Source organism: Corylus avellana, chromosome 4 (assembly GCF_965113065.1).
Source record: "Corylus avellana chromosome 4, dhCorAvel1.hap1.2, whole genome shotgun sequence".
Classification (NCBI taxonomy): Eukaryota; Viridiplantae; Streptophyta; class Magnoliopsida; order Fagales; family Betulaceae; genus Corylus; species Corylus avellana.
The window spans coordinates 11,827,111-11,837,002 of NC_142493.1; the positions used below are offsets into that span (position 1 = coordinate 11,827,111).

Sequence of the window (9,892 nt, forward strand, 5' to 3'; positions counted from 1 at the left end):
CAAACCTTCTTTCCCTGATTTATTTTCTTGCTTTGTTCTTTTCTTGGTCTCCACATCTGACTTCCAAACCAAACTTTGAGTCTTTAGTCCAGTGCATTGTCATCTTCTGTTATCATCAAAATTGCCCGACTAATAATGATGATGTTAAGAAGTTTCTTATCAAACCCACAGATTGAAGGGATGGGACGGGATTGGGAGAAATTGAAAGCCAACACAAACAGATTAGGCTTTGCACATTAAAAACTAGGTGCAATCAAGATTATCAAACCCCTGGCTATAAACATAAACAAAAAAGAAAGATTTTTGTGGAAACATCCTACTAAAATTTGATCTCAACAGGCCTCTTATTGTTTCAAGCAACATTTAGATATTGTAAGTTGGGTTTTATTCACTGGACATATGCATCAAATTCACAATGCTTTTTGACACTTGAATCCCAACCTAAGTTTCAAGAAAAACGCTCTTTCACATAATACTGCACAAAACCACATTGCTTTCATTTTATAGATGATTCAGATTACGAAAGACTATCAACAATGTAAAATCCGTTGCTTTTTATAACATATATTCAATAGTCTAATAAAACAACACCAATCCTTAAATGAGTTGAGAAAATTATGATTTTATCAAAAAAAAAAAATCCATCGACATTGATTTAGATACAATGTGTACGTTGTTACAGCAGCCCAAAATCTACAATCATCATAAACTTTTCAGATTCTGATTGTATGTTGTTGCATTCAGTCCAAATATTAAATATATATCACAATATAAAATCATTCCCTCTCTCCCACTTCCTATGCTCAGACTCTGCCCCTGAAATCCCAAACCGAAACAGAGATTCAAAACCCTTCTGCCAACGTTGAAGACCAGCAGCGCCGTGATCAAATCATCTTTCACCCAAAAACATAAATAAATAAATAAAGAAAAATCCCTCTTGTTCGAGCATCTCAACCACAAGAAGCTGTTTGTTTGAAATCGTTCATGTTATTTTAAATTTTAAATGAATATAAGAAACGGGTTTTGCTTTTTCCTATTTTTTATTGTTTTTGAATGACGTGCCAGCAATCTGTTTTGCTTTTTAGGGAGTTGATTTACTCTCTTTTGAGTATCATAATTTTGTAAATAATGAATTAGTTTCTGTACAATATTCTCATTTAGGCTGCATTTTGTATTAGGTAAATAAGTATAGCTGCTGTCTGGGCAATACGATGATGCTCTAATAAATACAGCACATAGAGTTGCAAATCCTTTCTTATCAGAATTGTTCGTTCCTCAACCATCATCAAAGATGTAAGAATATATGTCCATTCAATTTCTGGGCAATTGTTCATACTTGTTTTTATTGATTTCTTTTCATCGTGAGAAAAATAGAGACTGTATTTGTGGGTTGAAGTATTGGATGAAACTGTCATTCTTACTGATTATATATTTGTGGTTTTTAGTTGTATAAAAATGGCAAATTATAGCTTTTCAATTGATGAAGGTATGATGTGATTTTACTGATTTTTCATCATTTGGGTAAGTGATTTATGTGTTACATGGGATGAATTAATTAAAGACAGTAGGAGGAAAGCAAGAAAACAGAGGATGAGATTGCCCATCAAAGGCAAAGCAGAAGAAAGAGTCAAGGAAGGGCAACAGTGACTGACATGAGATAATTCCTGAATATTCTTAGTGTCGGAAGTCAAAGCTTTGATTGGAAAGCCTTGGAGAATCTTCTTGAGTTGGTGTTGACTTTAAGAAGAAGGGTGACCTATTTAGCTGCTTCCTTGCTCATTCATCTACTGTAAAGGTTAGCTTTCTTATTAGTAATTGGTTTTAAGACACTTTATGTGGCAGACTGATGGTTCTACAGGTTCTTACAGGAACAAAGTACCCATATATGCATGTTGTGACAACTTTATGTATGTGGTGCTCCAATAATATGCACTCAAAATGCGCTTTCAAAAAGTCTAATCCTGCCTACAGAAAATTGAAATGTCAAAGTCTATATCTATGTTGCCTCTTTTTTGTCTCTTTTAAAAAATGAGAATGAAAAAGAACACGAAAAAAAAAAAAAAAAAAGAGAGAGAGCAAACTTTTAGTTCATATTTGGTTGGAAGGAAGAGGTAGGGAAATGAGAGGGTGTGAGTGAAAGGGACTTGGAAGAGGCCATGCCTTGTCTGATTTGGTTGAAAAGGATATGTTGGAGATAATTGATAAAATGATCCATTTTCCCTTTTGGGATACCATTTTGTTATCATCCTAAGTTGGGAGATAATGGAGAGAAAGAAGAGTGGAAGAGTGTAATTCTAATGCTATGGAGCCTGCCATTTGTCCTAGACAACCAAACACATCAAGGGAAGTTAACTTTCCCTTCCCTTTCCTTGCCTCACTTTCAATTCCCATCCCTCCCCCTGTGGAACCAACCATAGTGTTGAAGTCATGTCATTCATTTAATATTATTCCCCTTTTTCTAAAAAAAAAAAAAAAAGGATAATTCCTGCTTGATATTCATTCTTGACAATAGTTGGAGATACTTATCTTGCAGGTCTCTAGTAGTGTTGTATGTTTGTTATTTATTTTGTTTCTTTCAGAAGAGAAAATATGGTGTTGGGGAATTTAAAGGCATTGGGTCTGATTCGAGGAAAACTCATATAAATTTAACTATAATTGATTTGAATCACTGCTGCTCTATACCCGTTGTTTGAGTTTGGAAACCTCATTTTGGCACCACTTTGATCACCATTTCCTGGTAATTCGTTTTGTTGGTATTAGGGCTCGTTAGTAATTGTTAACATATATTTTCATCCTTTTCAATCTGTATATAAATAGTCCAATCATCTGTTTCCAATAGTTAAGGTGTTGTTGAATAGATGAGGGTAAGAAGAATTGGGAGATGAGAATAATAGACATATAGTGGAAATACATGGAGAATAAGAAGCTCATACTTGTGGTGATGTCCCCTCATAATAATTATATACTTTGTTCAGATGAAAATTATCCTGTCATATTGAAACCAGGACCCACCAGGGAATTGTTGATGCACTTTTCTATCAGGCTTTGTGTTGAAAAAAGAAATAATGAAAATGGGTGTATATGGTTATAAAAGGAACAATTAAGTCCTCTATATCGTGGGGAGCACCTTTTTTGGTCATATCATGCTATAAGAGATTAGAGGTTGAGGATCATAGCAAGGAACTCATTTTCTTGGTTTAGAAGAGATAGGAGGTTGAGGATCCAGTGTAATGAATAAATATTTGATGATCCAAATGCAAGCTTGCTGATGTCAGTGACGAAGAAATTAGCTTCAAGAAGACTATAAAGGCATTCCAAGCTGACTACTAAACTCTGTTTTATTAAAAAGAATGTGATAGCTGATAGCTCTAACTTTAGTTAATTTATTATTTAACTGAGTATGAGGCAAAAGGAAGTAAATCAATCCTTTTGGAGAATCACTCCTCTATGGGAAGTCAATTGTCATTCAATTGGATCTTCATGTTGGCTACTTCAGAAGGGGCATAAGTGATTTCATTAAGATTTCGAGAAGTGCAGTTGGTTAATGAGATGGAAGCAGGACAAACTCAAACTATAAGCTTTGGATAAGAGGCTTTGATCCAGGAAACAGAATTCTTTGAGAAATTGAAGACTCTTGTCCTTGTGGCTCTTACTACCCTCTGTCTCATATGATATCAATTGTAGTAATGAATATAACTAATTCAGGTTTACATGGTTTATGAGGCACACAATCTTAGTATATTGGATTAAATATGAAACCTATGAACCAAAAAATGGTGGTACATAATAATCTTGGTTAGAGGTCATCGTAGATTTGTGCTTCTTTTACATGTAGTTTGAGAGCCAATACATTCAAACTCAACGCAGATGCAAATAGCAAATTGCCAAGTCATAGAAAATTTAAGAAATATTCTGAGATCTGGATACCAAGGACATTCACACCTTTGATGAGTTCTTTTTGCTGCAGCCTGTGGAAAGTAGACTGTTCTCACCTGAACCATATGCAGAAAGGAGATTAAAACAAGCCAAGCTTGTAGTGCATTTGAACCTGGCTTGCTTTTGCTTGATCAAGCCTCAGCTCAACAAATATCCAAAATTAATTTGAAAAAGCATATGTTTGAACTTGGCTTGGTGAAAGTACAAGTGGTGGTGGCATGTAGTTGTTGGTTCAGTTTGAATGTTAAATGACTTCCTCTGGTCTATCATCAATCCTTAGTTATTGTTCCAATGAATCCCACCATGTTTTATACTTGTTAGAATATATATTATTCTCTAGGTTTATTGTCTTTCCTATTAGGATTTATTCCCTACCTTAATTAGTCTAGGGTTTCTTGTTTATCACTCATAGCATTTCTATATATTGAGGCCTCTGTAATCAGAATATAATCAATATAGAAGAGAATAATACAATGTAGTCCATTGTTATGCTTCCGCTCTCTCTCTTCTCTCTCTCATTCTCAATATATTTATAATGGTATCAGAGCCATTTTCTGTGGCCTCCAATAAACGTCTTTGACATTTTCCGGCGCTCCCTCCGTCGATCTCCCTTTTTCAGTAGTCCGCGTGCCGCCAAGCTGTCATCCGCTCAAAATCTCTTCCACGCCTTCATTGCAGCCTCATCTAGGAAAATTAATCCCAGATTCTAGCTTGCGAGGCACAGATCTACAGATTTGTGGAAGATCCGCCACCATCGGCCCTCCAACAACACCTTTGCCACGTCAGCACTTTCAACCCGATCCAAAACGTCGACCCGGTCTAGTGGTTAGACCCAGATCTTCGGATCTAGCAATCCGATCCGTCAACTCGACCAAGATGGACGACCCGATGCAGTGGGTTAAACCGAGATCCATGAATCTGGCAATTTGATTTGTCAACTCGACCAAGCGGGTCTCATTCTAGTTCGGTCCACTGGGTTTTACAACCCGAACTGGATCCATCCAAGGCACCAAACCCTGTCCAAAATTGGTTTCTAACTAAGTCATCGGGTTCGGATCTCCAACCCGGTTCAGCCGAATGGGCCAATCGAGTCAAGCTATCCAAACCAGTCCAACTTAGTCAAACTGGTCCATCGGGTTAGACCCGATTCATATTATTTTGGGTCAACCATATTCAATGGTCCATGGGTTATGGCCAAATCTTGGCCCATGTAACTGGCCCAATCTAGCATATAAGGCTCTCATCCAAGTTCAAGCCCAACATTTTGGGCCCAGCTGCCGCCGCCACCCTCCGTCAACCGCCACCGGCCTCCCCACTCTAGCGAATTTTTCGGCCACCAAAAAAAAAAAAAAACAAAATTTTGTTTCCGTTTCTTTTTCCCAAACTCAAGCTTGCACCTTGAGTTTGAGGGAGATGTTAGAATATATATTATTATCTAGGTTTATTGTCTTTCCAATTAGGGTTTATTCCCTACCTTAATTAGGGTCTGTTTGGAATTGCGTTTGAGGGATCTAAAAGTACTTTTAACACTCAAAAAGCCCATTTGAAAAAAAAAACACGTTTGGTAAAAAAGTTCAAAGCGCTTTTAAGAGTCCAAAAAGCCTAAAAATTGCCAAAAAAACACTTTTAGCAAAAGCTTAAAAATGAAACTTTTGTCCAAAAGTTCTTTTTGACTTAAAAGCTCTATTTCTCAAACGCAATCTCAAACAAGCTCTTAGTTTAAGGTTTCTTGTTTATCACTCATAGCCTCTCTATATATAGAGGCCATTGTAGTCAGAATATAATCAATATAAAAGAGAATAATACAATGTAGTCCATTGTTATGCTTCCGCTCTCTCTCTTCTCTGTCTCATTATTCTGCTCTCCACAATATATTCACAATATATTTAACAATAATACCCATAGCAGATTTGAGTTTAGAGATTGCTCTAAGATTAGATTATGGCATGATGTATGATGTGCGAAGAAGGCCCTTTAAGGAAGTTTTTCCAGGTTTATATAGTATTGCTTGTGTGAATGATGCTCTCATAGCAGTTCATTTGGGCTTTCTAATGATTCCCTTCTATAAAACATAAACTTTATTAGAGCGGCTCACAATAGGGAGGTGGATGTCTTTGCTTTGTTCTTCAATTTGTTGTATTCCTATAGAATGAAACGGGAAAGTGAATACAAGTTGGTGGGTTCCATCCAAAAAAGGGTTGTTTGTTAGGTCCTTCTGCAATATCGTTGTCTATAAAGATGGCATTCATTTTCCTTGAAAGAGTATTTTGCAGACTATGGTTCCTTTGAGAGCTGCTTTTTTTGCTTGATCGGTGGTCCAAGGGAAGATCTTTACCATGGAGAACCTTAGGAAGCGACATGTCATTGTGGTTGATAGGTGTTGTATATTCAAGATGAATGAGGAGGTTGTGAACCATCTTCTTTTCCATTGTGAGATAGCTCGTGCCTTATGAAATGCATTTTTTTTTTTTCTTCCTATCGCTCTTGGCTGTCCTGGATATGCCTAGTCGAATAGTTTACTTGTTTGCTTGTTGGTAAGGACCGCAAGAGGAAATTAGAGGAGCTTTAAGTCTTTTTTATTTTTTATTTTACTTTTTATGTTTGGACAGCTATGTTTGTAGCTTCTTTGGTGCTTAGTTTTTATGATTTCCGTACTCTTTTTTCTCATTCTAGTTAGGTGTTTCTCTTGTATACATTTCATGTACTTGGATTGTACTTTTCGCATTAATGATATTTTGATTACTTATAAAAAAAAAATTTAAAAAAAAAATTATTCTTCCAACCAAACCAAATGATTTAAGGCAATAAGGAAATTTTTGTTTTTTATTTGGGGGTTGGAAGGAGTATTTAACCACCCTTATTGTGGTAGCGGTTGTCATTTGGATAAAATGACAATTTTCAATGGAATTTAACTTCTTAGCTACTAACAGTTTTGGAACAACGAAAAAATAATGGAACTTTAGTTTCATATCATTCTAAAAATAATTAAGAAACTTGAATTAAATTGGGCTATGATATATTAATGATGGACATTTGGTAGATGGAGCCACAATGCTATTTATCTGTTAATAGCGTGGGACCCTTGTGGAATTGAAGTCCAAACTACTTGCAAAACTTTGTACGTTATTCTTATCTTAAAGGTTCATTTGCTTAGCCATTCTCATATTTTGATTATTGAATACAGCATAAGATGTATTGCAATTTAATTAATAAATGTTCTCATAACACGTGAAAGTTCTTGCTCTGACAGAACATGACACAATGTCAGGCATCCCTGAGGCTCTAGAAGCTGCTCTCGATGCATATTGTTAACATAGAATTGATGATATATATATATATATATTGATGATATATATAAATGGTTTCAGGGGAAGTGAGCCACTTGCAGAAGAAGCTATACAAATTACAATTGATATCTAATGCAGGGGTGTGGCTGTTCTAGCTCATCCATGGGCACTGAAAAATCCTGTTGCCATTATCAGGAGGCTGTAAGAGGCTGGCCTTCATGGGATGGAGGTTTACAGAAGTGATGGAAAACTAGCAGGTATATATCTTTTATTTTTATTGTTGTTTGTGGAATTTTGTTTTTGGTGACTGTGCAATCAATTGCCATAGAATGTAAAAGGTTTATTTCTCCATCTTCAGATATGTAACTTTCTCATTTACGTTTTTCCTTTGAAATTCCCAACAATTTCCAGCATAGCCAAAAAATTTAGACCCATTATTTCTCGAAAACTCGAATCTTCAAACCAGGGCCGGCTCAGGCCCTAGGCGAGTTAGGCCCTCGCCTAGGGCCCCCAATTTAATAAGGCCCAAAAAAAAAATTTTTGAGTTAAAAAAAATTATTTTGGACCAAAAAAAAAATTGAAGGCCCAAATTTTTTTTAATAGGGCCTAAAAAATTTTTTTATCAAAATTTAAGGCCTCAATTTAATAAGACCCCAATTAATAAGTCCACTATAAATTTTAAAAATAATTCAAAAAATAAATTAAAAAAAAACAAAGCATTGAAGCCTTATACCAATTCCCTAAAGCTCCTGACGCTACAGTACCCTGACGCTACGGTACGCCTACCTCATTCATTCATCATCATGTCCTCTCTCTAGAAATTTTTTGTTTTTGATGAAAATATAAACGTTAGAAATAAAATATTATAATTTATTTTTTATTTATTATTTAGCCATATAGGGAAAGCCAAAAGCCAAAAATATAAACTGCTGTCACCATGGGCATTTTAAATATCAGTCTCTATATTTGCCACTTTACCTCTCCTTTTTGCTTGTTCTTTTCTGAGTTTTTCTTCTCTGCCTATCTCATCATTTTCTCTTCCTCTCCGACTCCGAGTGACTAAGTCTCTTGTCCTATTTCCAAGAACTGCTTCATAATTCCTTCGCCAAATCAGGTTTTATTGTTCTATTTTTGTTATTTATTTTATTATATTCATAATTTATTTTTGATAAATCGTGTTTGTTTAATTTGTTAGTATTTTTAATTAAACATGTCTACTAGAAAATATGCATCTGGATATGAAAAACTTAAAAAATAAAACAAAATAAAAATAAAAGTAGACAAATTGATTGAATCTCAAAGATGAGCTCTAAATAAATTTGTTATTAGCAATAAACCAAATATTGAGGATAATTTAGGTGAAAAACTCATAAATGAATAAGAAACTCATCAAAAAGAATTAGAAGATAATGAAAATGTTATTGATGTATCTAAATCTATTGCTACAAATATTTATGACCTTGGCCAATGAAAAAATATTGATGAGAAATTAAGGGATTTGTTAGTAAATGGATTAGCCATATTATCAATTGAAAAAAAGATATTAGAAAATCTTGAATATAAAAACTTAATCAGAAATTTTGCATCTCAAAAAGCGAGTAGAAGAATATATATATATATATATATATATATATATATATATATATATATATGTTACTTTAAAAAAAAAAAAAAAAAAAATTGAATTTTTTTTTAAAAAAAATTTGGTACTTAAAAAAAATAAAAAATTTAGACCCAATTTCAAAGTTTTGCCTAAGGTCCCAAAATATGTTGAGCCGGCCCTGCTTCAAACTAGGATCACCAAATTTTCATAAGATTCAAAATACTGTACAAGATACTGTTCATAACACTGTTTGATGATACTGTTCATACATCATTGCGGGTACCGTTCACATAGCGCTGCGTGGGTCATTTACTTTTATATATGCATGACAATCTCCTTGTATGCTTTCTGCACTGTAGAGCCCTCTTGACGATTTTAATATGATTATATGCTGTTGTTGAACATTTACAATGCTGATATTGTGAAGGGAATTTATGTCCTTCAAAGTCATGTAATCTCATCTCCTGCTTATATTCTACATTTGGCACTTACATGGTAATTTACTTGTGTTGGTCAACAGCATACACTGACCTAGCAGATGGTTATGGTCTTTTGAAGCTGGGAGGATCAGATTATCATGGAAAAGGTGGGAATGGTGAGTCTGAACTGGGAAGTGTGAACCTTCCAGTATTGGCTACTCATGACTTCCTAAAGGTAGCTCAACTAATCTGGTGTCGTGCCATCCAGGACATTTTAGAGAGTTATGCCAAGGAGTCTTCGGATTCGAATCTAGCAAAGATTAGAAGATTTGGGAGGGCCCGGATATTTAAAGGGGGCTCCCCCATGAGTTGCTGTAAGGACTTAATCGATCGTTGCTTGTCTTTGTGGTTGACCAATGAAGAGAGGCAAAATGCAGAGTTTGAAGCCATTAGGCTGAAGCTTTCCAATATCTCTATTAATCAGGGAGGACTTCAGGTTCCTATCGAGAGTAAATAGTTGTGAGTTGTTTCTCTATACTAATTTTCTTCCTAGGCCATGATATCCATCTTGTTTCTCAAATCCAATTTCACCTTCTCATTTTTGGCATTTTTGCTGTTAACTAATTGTTTCTCTTCAAGATAGATAT

General features: G+C 35.0%; 1 pseudogene across 1 annotated transcript; it reads left to right on the forward strand.

Moving 5' to 3' along the window:
- Positions 1-7,281: 7,281 nt before the first annotated feature.
- On the forward strand, positions 7,282-9,869 carry LOC148586316 (uncharacterized; annotated as a pseudogene). Its single transcript, XR_015911900.1, has 2 exons — positions 7,282-7,480; positions 9,347-9,869. The product of XR_015911900.1 is annotated as an uncharacterized LOC148586316 (transcript).
- Positions 9,870-9,892: the final 23 nt, after the last annotated feature.